This window comes from Pinus tabuliformis, chromosome 1_1 (genome assembly GCF_031772625.1).
Source record: "Pinus tabuliformis cultivar Carrire ecotype Pingquan chromosome 1_1, CPIR1, whole genome shotgun sequence".
NCBI classification, from domain to species: domain Eukaryota; kingdom Viridiplantae; phylum Streptophyta; class Pinopsida; order Pinales; family Pinaceae; genus Pinus; species Pinus tabuliformis.
In genome coordinates this window covers 541,782,323-541,797,321 of record NC_142297.1, presented here as the reverse complement: position 1 = coordinate 541,797,321, position 14,999 = coordinate 541,782,323, and the positions used below count along the sequence as shown (strand labels likewise).

General features: G+C 38.8%; 2 pseudogenes; both read left to right on the top strand.

Annotated features, from left to right (window-relative positions):
* Positions 1-2,886: 2,886 nt before the first annotated feature.
* On the top strand, positions 2,887-3,463 carry LOC149214235 (uncharacterized; annotated as a pseudogene).
* Positions 3,464-13,937: 10,474 nt separating this feature from the next.
* On the top strand, positions 13,938-14,514 carry LOC149214234 (uncharacterized; annotated as a pseudogene).
* The last annotated feature ends 485 nt before the right edge of the window (positions 14,515-14,999 follow it).

The window sequence follows — 14,999 nt, the reverse complement described above, 5'->3', positions numbered from 1 at the left end:
AGACCATGCTCTTCAGTGCTACTTTTCCAAAGGAGATACAGAGGTTGGCTATGGATTTTCTTTCAAATTATATATTTCTGGCAGTTGGAAGGGTGGGTTCCGGCACAGATCTGATTGTATAAAGAGTAGAGTTTGTTCCTAATGCTGATAAACGTAGCCATTTAATGAATCTTATTCATGCTCAGAAAGCTGAAGGTACTCATGGAAAAATATCGTTGACCTTAGTCTTTGTGGAGACGGAGAGGGAAGCTGATGCATTGGAATGTTGGCTATCGTCAAATGGGTTTCCTGCAACAAGTATTCATGGAGATAAATCTCAACAGGAGCGCGAGCAATGTCTGAGAAACTTCAAGAGTGGGGGCTGCACCTAGTTTAGTTGCAACAGACAACACTGCATGTGGACTTGATATTCCACATGTGGCGCATGTAATTAATTTTGATTTGCCAAGTGATATTGATGACTATGTCCACCGCATAGGGCGTACAGGTCGTGTTGGTAAATCAGGGTTGGAAACTCTTTTTTTTTAATGAAAGTAACCTTTCTCTAGCAAGTTCGTTGTCTGAAACTCATGCAAGAAGCAAACCAAGAGGTTCCAACGTGGCTATCTCCATACTGGGCACACAAAGGCTGCCGTTTTAAACCAATGCGTTGTCCAGAGGGATGAAGGGCGCATAATCATATGTTTTGATCCTGCTAAACAAAGTAATGAATTTGTTGTGATTGGGTTGCACATGGTATTAAAGGAGAATGGCAGCTGGGTGCGTTGATTAAAATCAAAATTTTAATGGAAAACCATTTTTCCAGAAAACACATTGAATAGAAAACTAACCAATTCTTAGAGCGACCTCCATATAGATAGTCCATCAGTAGACAACTGAGATATATTTAAAGACAACTGGTCAAACTGAATATCGTTTACCGGATGAGCTCTGGAAATATTTAAGGAATCACAATAGAGAACCTGTTAGAGCTTCATAAATTGGATAGGATGAGGATTTATAGCTGGTCTGTTATTCTTGATAGAGAGAATGAAAAGGATGTCAAAGGGTTTTTTTTTTTTAGGGATGATTGCTTAAGAGAGGGGTTATTGTGGCTTGCCCATCATGCTCCTTTACAGCCAAATGTTTATCCTTCAAACGTTTGAGATCTGGTTTTAGAGTCTCTGGACCCTCATTTGAACTCCCTCTTAAATGTGAAGCCATCAGAAGTGACATCGAGGGATCGTATTGTTGTTTTCAATCAGGCATTGGAAAGAACTGAAAGTGACCTTGTTTCGCAGCTCAGAAGAGCGTTCTTGGTTGTCTGCCACTTAAAATTAATGTGTTTGATGATATTGTGGAAGGTGGATTTCTAAACTCATATTTTCCCAAGTCTAGATGGAACGTGGTTTCTAACATTGATTCAATTGTTCATGCACTCAGAATGTGCAAGCTTGTCTAATTTCCTTCATTAAACTGGGGTCCTGTTTCTTGTGGGATCAAATTGCAAGAATATCAATCATTGAATTTACATCCTCAAATTAGTGCATTGAATGACGTCCAAGAACAAAAAACATATCTCGAGAAATCGTTATGTAAATATTCGACTGAGATAAGCTTGGCATGAAAAGGTGATTTGATGATGTTGATGGAGGCTGATTTAATGGTACATAACAACACTTCTTCTGAATGCATTGGTTCTAGAAGTCTTATTATTCCAAAATGGGTTCCTATATATCGAAAAATTTACAATTGGCATTTAATGCTATTAGCTAGTGAACCTGCTCCCGTTGCATATGTTTCATGACCAGACACCATTGTTTCAGCAGGAAATCATGTGAAGAACCTTCTTTCATCTACTCATCAGGTCTTTATATCCTTTGCAAGTGCTACCAAAGTGGAACCTTCATTAAATGAAATGTTTGAAGCAAGTTCCAGGGCTCTATCAAGGGGTTTAAGGTTGGCACCTAATGGATAGATTCTAAAACATCAATTCTTGCACCATGCAAAGGAAGGCAATCAAGAATCAGTGGTATTGGTTAAATAACCAGAGAACTCAAGGATGCACCTGTGCAATCACCATTTTTTGGTGGAAAAAGGTGGTTGGAAGTTATATGGCCAAAAACGATGGATCGGAAATAGTACCTTTGCAAACATACTTATAGTTTTTTCCAGGAATACAACCGCAGATCAAATCAACGGGTTTACTGTGAGAAGGTGCAAGCTGGCAGAAGGTTGCGAAGGCAATAAATATAATAAGAATCAGAAGGATTCAATAAGACATTTAAGAGAAGAAGCTATGAAATATGCTCAACACTTGTAGCATTTAAAGAAGAAACAAGGAATGATTAATGAAAAGGAGTGCTCTCCCAACATGGTGACACTCGAGTACTCAAATCCTTTACTAGCAACCGCTGCTAGCAAGGTGGAAGGAGGGAAGGGGCTAAATCCTGTTGAAAAAACAAAAATACCGGCATACACAATAACTACTCTGACCCCTTGCTCGATGCTTGATAATTTCTTGGGGCATGAAATTTCCAGACCTTCAGAATCTAATTTTGATCACCCACACAAGGAGTGGATTGAGCGGATCTTTCTTGAAGATCAAGGACCATCATTAACAACTGAAAGGGTGCTGGACAAACTAGCTAAGCCATTAACTAGGGAAGAGAATGAGGTCCAGGAGAGGTTATATTCTCATGCCTTCAAACAAGAGATAAAGTTCTTTTACACTATGCCTTTGGAGCAGAGAACTTTGGTTCCCTTATTGGAGCAAGGTCATTCTATCAAACATCGATATACCATTATCTCAGACTTCGATTTATCTTGCACTGTCTTGGATTCTTCAGCTGTATTAGCATAAATTGTAATATTGACGGCTCTTAAAGCTAAGCAAAATGATGGAAACATATTCTACGTGACTATAAGAAGATTAGACCTTATGAAAGAAATATTCCACCAGGTCATGTCAGCTACTGGAACATGACACCAAAAGAATAGATGGACAAGAGACTACCAACTAATTATACCAAGGAACTATATGATGTGATGCATAAACATTTTGGCCAGAAAGAAAATGATGTTGGAGATATGATTATTGATACATCTGCATCAGATCATGGAAACATTTGAAGATTGCCTTACACCTGCAAAGAATGTGATAATGCATGAAAATACAATGCCTGAGACACCACTTCAGAGCCCTGGTGATACCTCTACTGATAGAGATAAACAATATCCAAGGAAAAAATGAAAATCATCATCAAAAACAGCTGGCATTAAGGCAACCTTGTCTGAGAACAATAAGATGATCATGTCAAACCTTAAGATGGCTGAGGAGGGGCGGATGAAATGTCATGAAAAATATTGTAATCTGTTTGAACGGAGAATGGAGATGGATGAGAAATATCTGAACCACCATGCAATGAATGTGCAACGGATGATCAATGTTGAGGAGCAGAAGGTGAAGAGCCAGAAACCGTAAAGCCTAAATTAAAATGCAAAATACTTACCACAGCAGAAAGATAGGAAACCGACGGTCTATTTTTTACTGCAGTTGCAAAATCAAAGGGTCTATGTTCCACATTCTGTCTTTTAATTGGTTATCAACAAACGAAATGTAACGCTACTCCTTTTTAGAGCAGACTTTTCCTATTCTCATGATTTTAGGTGAAATGGCCCCTATTCTCATCGATCTGTTTTCCCATTCCTGAGTCTATTTATTGTATGAAAATTTATGTGTAAACGGTTCAGAGTTCTGGCAACTAGTGGGAGAGCTATGAAGGAAAACTTCACTGTACAATTTTTGACAGGGATTTAATGAAAAGTTACATCTCTGACTCCTGAGATTCTTGTGGTGTGAATTTAGCATTTGTCTTTTCCTTTGTTTAATATGTAGTTTGTTATGTTTCCATTTCATTTCATAATCATTTCTAAATGAATACTTTTAAATAAGAAAGGCAAAATCCAGTTTGCTGCTTTGCCTTGGGAAGGTATTCATGTTTTGTGTTTTCTTCTGTTTGATAAGGATTCATCTATTTCCCTTGTCAACCTCTCAGCATTCTTTTCATTCCATATAATTTCAAAATTGAATGCTAAATTTATTGCCTATCTTGCCTCCTGAGATAATCTGTGTCTCGGATTTAATCTCCCTGCTCATGCTATTCTCGATCCCACGCTGCCCAGAAAACCCAGTCATTTATCAAATTACCCCTTTCCTATCCATTTACTAGCCTAAAATCAGTTCCCATTTTTAGTCATCTCGCACCCGATTGCTCATTTTATCGATATTGACTGGAGAGAGCCCGCTCATGTTCTCGTAGGGCTAGCTACGAGGCTGAGCTTGGCTTGATGTTGCCTCAAGTTTTTCCTTCTTCAACCTGAGGCAGATTCGAGTGCTAACATAATGGCGACTCCACTAGGGACAAAAAGGGTTTGCTTGAATATTGTGTTGCCCCAGTACATATGTCAAGTTCAGTGCTGATTGTTGATGGTGAACAATGATCAGACATAAGAAGATGACTGAAATCATTCACCTGGCGACTCCTTTCACTGAAGAATCCAGCAACGGGTGCTTCATGGTGACTCCACTGTAGAGATGTCAGTAGCTTCCACATTTTTAAGATGGATCAGATTGCAAGAAGATACGCTCCCATGAGCCGAGAGCACATCCCAGGTTTTCCAAATAAAATGCCCAAGGTAGATTGGTCAAAGAATTTGCCTGTGTTTAGAAATGTGGAAAGTAATGACGCTGCTCTTCATCTGGTGAAATTTCACATTCATGTGCATAGATTAAAGATCAATTTTCCTGAAGACTGTTTGATGAAAATGTTTATGGCTACCCTAGAAGACGAAGCCCGATCATGGTATGAAAGTTTGCCACCTGCTTCTATTTATTGTTTAAAGGATTTTCATGCAGTATTCTTTGAAAGGTACAAAGAATCATATCCAGCCTTGACTTTAGTTAAAAACTGTTGTAGCCATGTTCATAGTTTTATTGAAAGCCTTGAGAAATATTATGAAGATGATAATTTCATGGATGAAGAGATCATGGAAGCCCTGTATGAAAATCCATTTCAGCAGCACATAGAAATCTTAGAGGATACTTATCAGCAGGTTGAAGAGTTCCATATGGCTGAAGGTGATGAAAGAAAAAATGTTGGTTCAGATCTGTCAATAGTAGAAGACGACATGCAAGTAAGTTCAGTTCTAATTTCAAAATTTAATAATGTCGGGACAGTTGTTTCAGTACCAGATTCAGATTGTGATGACCAATAATGCCTAATACGAAATCCTATGAAAGAGAACTTTTCTGTTGAAATCATCTAGGATGCAGAAGACATAGTTATGGATCCAAATTTTCTCAGTTCACTAGAATACAACCTTCATGAGGATGCAATCCAATCAGTGTATGAAAAACAAGATCAGACCTTCATTCAATACATTCGCACCACAGAAGATCAAAACATTCAGGATTTCCATTCAGATTCCTCTTCATATGTTTCATGTGTTGAAATGTTTTTCCAAGAAGATATCTGCTCATCTACCTGTTCAGAGTTTTTTGAAGCCTAGGAGCATACTTTTACTGAAGTACATGATGAAGGAAGATCAGAATTTGAAGCAAAGGACACCTTGTTTCTTCAGCAGGAAGAAAATCTTCATGTTTTTCACAATCCAATGGCAGATTTATTGCAGTCAGCAGTGAAGGTGATTATTGCAGTATTCGGTGATGAAGGAGATCAGGGTCAATTAGCTTTCTGGATGCCCAGTTACAAGTATCTACGGTTGACCTGGAGATTTGATCAGGAGAATCAAGCGAGAAGGCATCTTCTTGACTGGTTACATTGGCATTTTGATATAGTTTGAGGATATATGGTCTTGTAAGAAACACAGGTGGCCATGTACTGCCACCAAGCTTGAAGTTCTAAGTCCAGGTCTTTGCCATTTTGAGTTAGTTTGTTAGAGTCAAGTTTTTCAGTCATTTCATTTGGCATTGAGTTAGTTTGAGTCAAATTTCAGTCAATAAATCGAGTCATGTTGGTTTTCCAAAATAAGGGACTCCATAGCCCAATGGACGAAGGCACTGTCTAGCTCTTCTAGAGATCTGTTGTTCTTGGCACCTCCACAGAGCGGAAGCTGCCATCCCAATTGGAGCCAATGTTAGACTCAGTCTTGTCAGTCCTCTGTCAGAGTCAAATTCACCAAGGTTCATTTCACGTCTTTTACAGTCTTAGATGCTATTTTGGTCAAAAAGAGTCTTCTCAGTTTCTAGGTCCAGGGTTTTGTCTCCAGAAGTGTGAAATAATGCTTGCAGGCCAGAGGGAGGATCCTAAATAAGTTTCATAATTTCAAATTTTTTATCATCAATAACACTCAAAAGAGATTCTTCTTCGAAACTCTGTTTTGAAGAAGAAATCATTGCTTTCAAATATCAAATTATTAAAGTTTTTTCAGTTGAAGATGTTCACATACAGCCTCGCCAATGATCCTGCAAATGCCAATGACGTCTCTGCAGATGCTCACATTCTTCCTGCTACACACTTGACTGCAAGCTGATGGGGCAAAAGTCTTTAAATACATCAAATCTACAGTGCCCCCTGTTGCTTACATTTCTCCTCCAAGAACTCAATGGCTTGCAAAACCAGCTCCAGTGATGACAACCTTTTCTTCTCAAGGCCCAAATAGTGTTAATCCAGGCATCCTCAAGCCTGATATTATAGCTCCAGGCTTGAAACATATTAGCAGCATATTCAATGGCAGCCTCACCAATTGATCTCTTATTCGATCATTCGCATCTACCTTTCAATGTAATATCCAACACATCTATGTCGTGCCCGCATGGTGCTGGCGTTGCAGTTTTTATTAAAGGGAGCACATCCTGATTGGAGCCCAGTAGCTATCAAATCTGCCATTATGAGTACAGCCACAAAATTGGACAACAAGAAGGAGCCAATCCAAAATGTATCAAGGAAAATAGCAGGTCCTTTTAACTATGGTGCAGGTCATGTTAATCCGGATGTGGATGGAAATCCACGACTAGTCTATGATCTATCACCCAAAAATCACTACAATTTTTTCTGCGCCTTAAACTATACTCCAACACAGATAAGGGCTATTATAGGAAAGGAATTCTCATGTCCAGCACGCTCATCTACGATACATAACCTCCAACTATCCTTCCACTACAGTCGCAGAATTGCTGGGAACCGCGATTGTGAAGAGAATGCTGGAAAATGTGGCAAAGGGACATGTGACTTATAAAGCGGAGGTGATGGGTCCTCCTGGAGTTTTGGTGTCGGTGAAACCCACAAAACTTGAGTTTTCCAAGAAAGGGGATAAGAAATCTTTTACTATAACATTCCCTTCAAAATTTGATACAAAGTTTCATCATTCAAATTCAAAAAGTCCAAGGAAACATTACAAAAACAGGTTTGAGAAGAGAAAAATCAAAATCCAAAACTATATGAGAGATTTTCCATTTTTGAGAAATTCATTTGCATGCCAAGAAAGCACAAGAGAAAAACAATGTGTGGAAGAAGCCGATTGTGTGACTTGGAAGCAACGTGATGCATATACTAAGGGGTGCGGCACACACCCAGGGCACGACACGCACAGAGCCACCCCTCAGTTCAAGTTTTCAACGGGCGTGACGCACACCCAGGGCGCGTCCCACTGGGATTGGCACGCGACGCATAAGCCTATAACGTGAATTTTCTGCCAAATCTTCTCCGAGTTGGATTTTGCTTGCTTGTTTCATGTTCAACGTGGTTGTGGTTGCAGTGGGAAGGAGCAGGCATGGAGGGAATTGAAGCATTGTGTCGGCAATATGAAGAGAATACAGGCAAACATTCTAGGTACTGTAATTTTATGCACCTTAAGCAGATCAGCAGGGAGCTGAGGCGGAAATTATTTGGAAGGTATAGACGATATGGCCATGGTTACAGTGGAAGCTGGAGTCAAACTCATATCCCACGACTTTCTGCTGAATGAAACCATGGTTATAATGATCGTCTTGTTGGTGGCCATGCGTATGATGAAAATCCTCAAGGTGGTTGTGGTTTTGGTAGGAAAAATGAGAGGGATTATCCTCGTAATCATGATGATTAGGCTGTCATTTTCTATGATACAGTATTTGGCCTTAGACGAGGTTGATTGCATGCTTGACATGGGTTTTGAACCCCAAATTCGTAAAATTGCCCAAGAAACAGATATGCCTCCAGCTAGCAGAAGGCAGACCATGCTCTTCAGTGCTACTTTTCCAAAGGAGATACAGAGGTTGGCTTTGGATTTTCTTTCAAATTATATATTTCTGGCAGTTGGAAGGGTGGGTTCTAGCACAGATCTGATTGTACAAAGAGTAGAGTTTTTTCCTGATGCTGATAAACATAGCCATTTAATGAATCTTATTCATGCTCAGAAAGCTGAAGGTACTCATGGAAAGCAATCGTTGACCTTAGTATTTGTGGAGACGAAGAGGGAAGCTGATGCATTGGAATGTTGGCTATCGTCAAATGGGTTTCCTGCAACAAGTATTCATGGAAATAAATCTCAACAAGAGCGCGAGCAATCTTTGAGAAACTTCAAGAGTGGGGGCTGCACCTAGTTTAGTTGCAACAAACATGGCTACACGTGGACTTGATATTCCAGATGTGGCACATGTAATTAATTTTTATTTGCCAAGTGATATTGATGACTATGTCCACCACATAGGGCGTACAGGTCGTGCTGGTAAATCAGGGTTGGCAACTGTTTTTTTTATTAAAGTAACCTTTCTCTAGCAAGGCCGTTGTCTGAAACTCATGCAAGAAGCAAACCAAGAGGTTCCAATGTGGCTATCTCCATACTGGGCACGCAAAGGCTGCCTTTTTAAACCAATGCATTGTTCAGAGGGATGAAGGGCGCATAATCATACGTTTTGATCCTGCTAAACAGAGTAATGAATTTGTTGTGATTGGGTTGCACGTGGTATTAAAGGAGAATGGCAGCTGGGTGTGTTCATTAAAAGCAAAATTTTAATGGAAAACCATTTTTTCAGATGACACATGTAAAAGAAAACTAAACAATTCGCAGAGCGGCCTCCAAATAGATAGTCCATCAGCAGACAACTGAGATATCTTTAAAGACAACCGGTCAAACTGAATATTGTTTACCAGATGAGCTCTGGAAAGGTTGAAGGAATCACAATAGAGAACCTGTTAGAGCTTCATAAATTGGATAGGATGAGGATTAATATCTGGTCTGTTATTCTTGATAGAGAGAATGAAAAGGATGTCAAAGGGTTTTTTTTTGAGGGATGATTGCTTAAGAGAGGGGTTATTGTGGCTTGCCCATCATGCTCCTTTACAACCAAATGTTTATCCTTCAGACATTTGAGACAGAAAAGATTACAGGGATAAGATGCTGATAAGGGTGGGGCTGCTGTTATCTTGGACAGAAAAGATTACAGGGATAAGATGCTGGACCATCTTTGTAATAGTGGTAGTTATAAGAAGCTTTCAAAGAATCCCCTCAAGAAGGTTTCCAGGGCGGTCGCTCTTGCGATCAAGTCGTGCAATTCCACGATTCCTCTAGCCCAGAAACTTATTGAGGGAAACCCCATCACTCCTAGAATTTATGGTCTTCCCAAAATTCATAAGGATGGGGTCCCCCTGAGACCCATTGTCAACACCATCGGTGGTCCGACTTACCTCTTGGCCAAATTCCTCGCCGCTAAGTTAAGACCCTTGGTTGGGCAAACTGAGTCCTTTGTCAAAGACTCAGCTTCTTTTATCGAGGATCTTAAGAGGGTTAATCTTGAGCCCGAGGACATTTTGGTTAGTTTTGACGTGGTCTCTCTTTATACTTGCATTCCTATCAATGAGGCCATGGCGGTTATTAATAAGCTGACCGACCCTGATACGGCTAAGTTGGTTGAGCTTTGCCTGACCTCTACCTTTTTCAGCTTCGAAGGAGAATTCTATGAGCAGACTTGTGGGGTTGCCATGGGCTCCCCCTTGTCCCATGTGGTCGCTAATCTCTTCATGGAGGATTTTGAGTCTAAGGCTCTGGCCTCCTCTCGTCTCTTACCAAAGCTTTGGAAAAGATTCGTCGATGATACTGGTGTTGTCTGGTCTCACGGTCCTGATGAGCTGGATCGTTTCTTTTGTCACCTCAATAACCAATCCGCCTCCATTAAATTCACGATGGAGAAGGAAGAGAATGGTTGTCTTCCGTTCTTGGATGTCCTCATCTCGAAGAAGGCGGATGGTTCCTTTTCTCATCAGGTGTTTAGAAAGAAGACGCATACTGAGCAATACTTGCATGCCTCGTCACATCATTTCCCCGCTCAGAAGTTAGGAGTTCTTAGCACTCTTGCCACCCGTGCTGTGAGAATTTCAGATAAGGAGAGCCTGGAAACTGAGAAGGCTCACCTCCTTGATGTCTTTGAGAAGAATGGTTACAAGAGGCACCTCGGTCAAAAAGCCTTCCTCAAGGCCAGGAAGGAGCCTTCAACCCGAAAGGTTCCTAAGGATCATGTTCTAGGTGTGAACCTTCCGTATATCCAAGGGACCACAGATAGGATTGCGAGGATTCTAAGGAGGTATGATGTATCCGCAACTTTTAGACCTCTCAATACTATCCGTGGCTCCCTCAGGTCTGTAAAAGACCCGGTTGACCCTAAGAGCATGAAGGGTGTCTATATCATTCCTTGTTCCTGTGGGACCCCCTATATTGGTGAAACTGGTCGTTCTATCAATCAGCGGATCAGCGAGCATTCTGCTGACTTAAGACATGGTAGGACCAAGTCCTCGGCCCTGGCTGAGCATGCAGGGAAGACTATGCATCATGTATGCATAGAGGAGGCTCAAGTCATTGCCAAGATTCCGCAGTTTCACCATCGCAAATTTAGAGAGGCCCTGGAGATTGAGAAAAGGCCGAGCAATCTCAATAGGGATGATGGCTGGAAGATTAGCCGTTGCTGGGTCCCAGCCCTGTCTTCCTAGCCTCCTCATTCTCCTTTGTATTTTGTCTCTAGGTTTTTGTCCTCCTTGTTTCTCTTTTGGCATGTTTATCCTATTATTTTGGTGTTTTTTAGTCTTTCGGGCTTCCTGGTGAATTAACCTTAACCCATTTTTCATTCTTTTGGGCGGTCTTTTGATTAAATTCTGATTTTCCTTATTTCATTAGTATTCTATTATTTTCCTAGAATTGAGTTGGCCTTTAGCTTATGTCGAGTAATTAATTTTATTGAAATATTTATCATCAAACTTAAATAGGGATCTTTAAAGTGGGTTTATGGGTATATTTGTTAGATTAATAGTATTATCATCATAATATTAATATTTAATATCAATAAGATATATTAATAGTATTAATATTTAATATCATAATATTAAATTAAATATGGAGTATTAAGGTATGTTTATGGGTATATTATGATAGTATTATCATCATAGTATTAATATTTAATATCATTATGATAGATTAATAGTATTAATATTTAATATCATAATATTAAAGATTTATCATCAAAATTAAATATGGATTATTAAGGTAGTTTTATGGGTAAGGTATTTTATTAATAGTATTAGTGTGAGTATATTTAAACTTAAAATATTAAGTATTTAACCATGGGGTCTTATAGATATTTACGATATATTGGTTTGGTCTTTAATAACCCTAATTTATGATTTTTACCATAAGGAGCAAAATTCTAGGTAGAATTAAGAGTTAACAATTTATTTGGAATTATATATCATTTAATAAGCATATATAACTTATTAAAATTAATTTTGGAATAAACCTTTATATGAAAATAATAGATAGAAATAATATATTCTAAAAAGTTATTACCATTCTTACCATACCTATTAGGGTTTATTACTTTGTAGAAATAAATAAATGCGATATAACCGTTAGATTATTAGATAGGGTACTACTTAGAACTCTCTTATTAATTAATTAATATTAGACTGATTTATTATTTATATTTTTAATTAACGCCTTTATAAAAAGTTACAAAAAATAGGTAAATATTAATTTTACTAATTTGACTAGGGTCATTGGTCAAAATTAGCCGTTGGTATTTTTAACCCTGGAGTCTCTGCACCTCTATTTAAGCAAGCTAGGCCAGATTGGTTCTTCAACTTGTCCTGACGATGAACCACACTGGTTGGTTCGAAACGCGTCGACAAAAGATTGGTTATGTGATTTTGCCGAAGATTATCTAAACAATTTGAGATCTGGTTTTAGAGTCTCTGGACCCTCATTTGAACTCCCTCTTAAATGTGAAGCCATCAGAAGTGACATCGAGGGATCGTATTGTTGTTTTCAATCAAGCATTGGAAAGAACTGAAAGTGACATTGTTTCGCAGCTTAGAACAGTGTTCTTGGTTGGCCAGCACTTAAAATTAATGTGTTTGATGATATTGTGGAAGGTGGATTTCTAAACTCATATTTTCCCAAGTCTGGATGTACCGTGGTTTCTAACATTGATTCAATTGTTCATGCACTCAGAGTGTGCAAACTTCCCTACTTTCCTTCATTAAACTGGGGTCCTGTTTCTTGTGGGCTCAAATTGCAAGAATATCCATCATTGAATTTACATCCTCAAATTAGTGCATTGAATGGCGTCTAAGAACAGAAAACATATCTTGAGAAATCCTTCTGTAAATATTCGACTGAGATAATCTTGGCAAGAAAAGGGGATTTGATGATGTTGATGGAGGCTGATTTAATGGTACAGAACAACACTTCTTATGAATGCATTGGTTCTCGAAGTCTTATTATTCCAAAATGGGTTCCTATATATCGAAAAATTTACAATTGGTGGTTAATGCTATTAGCTAGTGAACCTGCTCCTGTTGCTTATGTTTCATGACCAGGCACCATTGTTTCAACAGGAAATGATGTGAAGAACCTTAATTCATCTACTCGTCAGGTCATTATATCCTCTGCAAGTGCTACCAAAGTGGAACCTTCATTAAATGAAATGTTTGAAGCAAGTTCCAGGGCTCTATCAAGGGGTTTAAGGTTGGCACCTAATGGATAGATTCTAAAACATCAAGTCTTGCACCATGCAAAGGAAGGCAATCAAGAATTAGTGGTATTGGATAAATAACCATAGAACTCAAAGATGCACCTGTGCAATCACCATTTTTTGGTGGAAAAAGGTGGTTGGAAGTTAGATGGCCAAAAACGATGGATCGGAAATAGTACCTTTGTAGACATACTTATATTTTTTGCCAGGAATACAACCGCAGATCAAATCAACGAGTTTATTGTGAGAAGGTGCAAGCTGGAAGAAGGTTGCGAAGGCAATAAAGATAATAAGAATCAGAAGGATTCAATAAGACATATAAGAGAAGAAGCTGTGAAATACGGTCAACACTTGCAGGATTTAAAGAAGAAACAAGGAATGATTAATGAAAAGGAGTGCTCTCCCAACATGGTGACACTCAAGTACTCAAATTTTTTACTAGCAACCGCTGCTGGCAAGGTGGAAGGAGGGAAGGGGCTAAATCCTATTGAAAAAACAAAACACCGGCATACACAATAGCTACTCTGACCCCTTGCTCAATGGTTCATAATTTCTTGGGGCATGAAGTTGCTAGAGCCTCAGAATCTAATTTTGATCACCCACACAAGGAGTGGATTGAACGGATCTTTCTTCAAGATCAGGGACCATCATTAACAGCTGAAAGGGTGCTGGACAAACTGGCTAAGCCGTTAACTAGGGAAGAGAATGAAGTCCAGGAGAGGTTATATTCTCACGCCTTCAAACAAGAGATAAAGTTCTTTTACGCTATGCCTTTGGAGCAGAGAACTTCGGTTCCCTTATTGAAGCAAGGTCATTCTGCCAAAAACCGATATACCATTATCTCAGACTTCGATTTATCTTGCACTGTCTTGGATTCTTCAGCCGTATTAGTAGAAATTGCAATATTGACGGCTCTTAAAGCTAAGCAAAATGATGGAAACATATTATACCTGACTATAAGAAGATTAGAGCTTATGAAATAAATATTCCATCAGGTCATGTCAGCTACTGGAACATGACACCAAAAGAACAGATGGACAAGAGACTACCAACTAATTATACCAAGGAACTATATGATGCAATGAATAAACATTTTGGCCTGAAAGAAAATGATGTTGGAGATATGATTATTGATACATCCGCATCAGATCATGGAAAAATTTGAAGATTGCCTTACACTTGCAAAGAATGTGATAATGCATGAAAATATAATGCCTGAGACACCACTTTAGAGTCCTGGTGATACCTCTACTGATAGCGATAAACAATATCCAAGGAAAAAATGAAAATCATCATCAAAAACAGCTGGAATTAAGGCAACCTTGTCTGAGAACAATAAGATGATCATGTCAAACCTTAAGATGACTGAGGAGTGGTGGATGAAACGTCATGAAAAATATTGTAATCTCTTTGAACGGAGAATGGAGATGGATGAGAAATATCTGAACCACCATGCAATGAATGTGCAACAGATGATCACTGTTGAGGAGCAGAAGGTGAAGAGCCAGAAACTGTGAAGCCTAAATTAAAACGCAAAATAATTACCACAGCAGAAAGATAGGAAACCGACGGTCTATTTTTTACTAAATTTGCAAAATCAAAGGGTCTATGTTCCACATTCTGTCTTTTAATTGGTTATCAACAAACGAAATGTAACGTTGCTCCTTTTTAGAGCAGACTTTTCCTATTCTCATGATTTTAGGTGAAATGGCCCCTATTCTCATCGATCAGTTTTCCCATTCCTGAGTCTATTTATTGTACGAAAATTTGTATGTAAAGGTTTCGGAGTTCTGGCAAACAGTGGGAGAGTTGTGAAGGAAAACTTCACTGTACAGTTTTTGATAGGGATTTAATGAAAAGATACAGCTCTGACTCCTAAGATTCTTGTGGTGTGAATTTAGCATTTGTCTTTTCCTTCTTTTCATATGTAGTTCGTTATGTTTCCATTTCATTTCATAATAATTTCTAAATGAATACTTTTAAGTAAGAAAGATAGAATCTA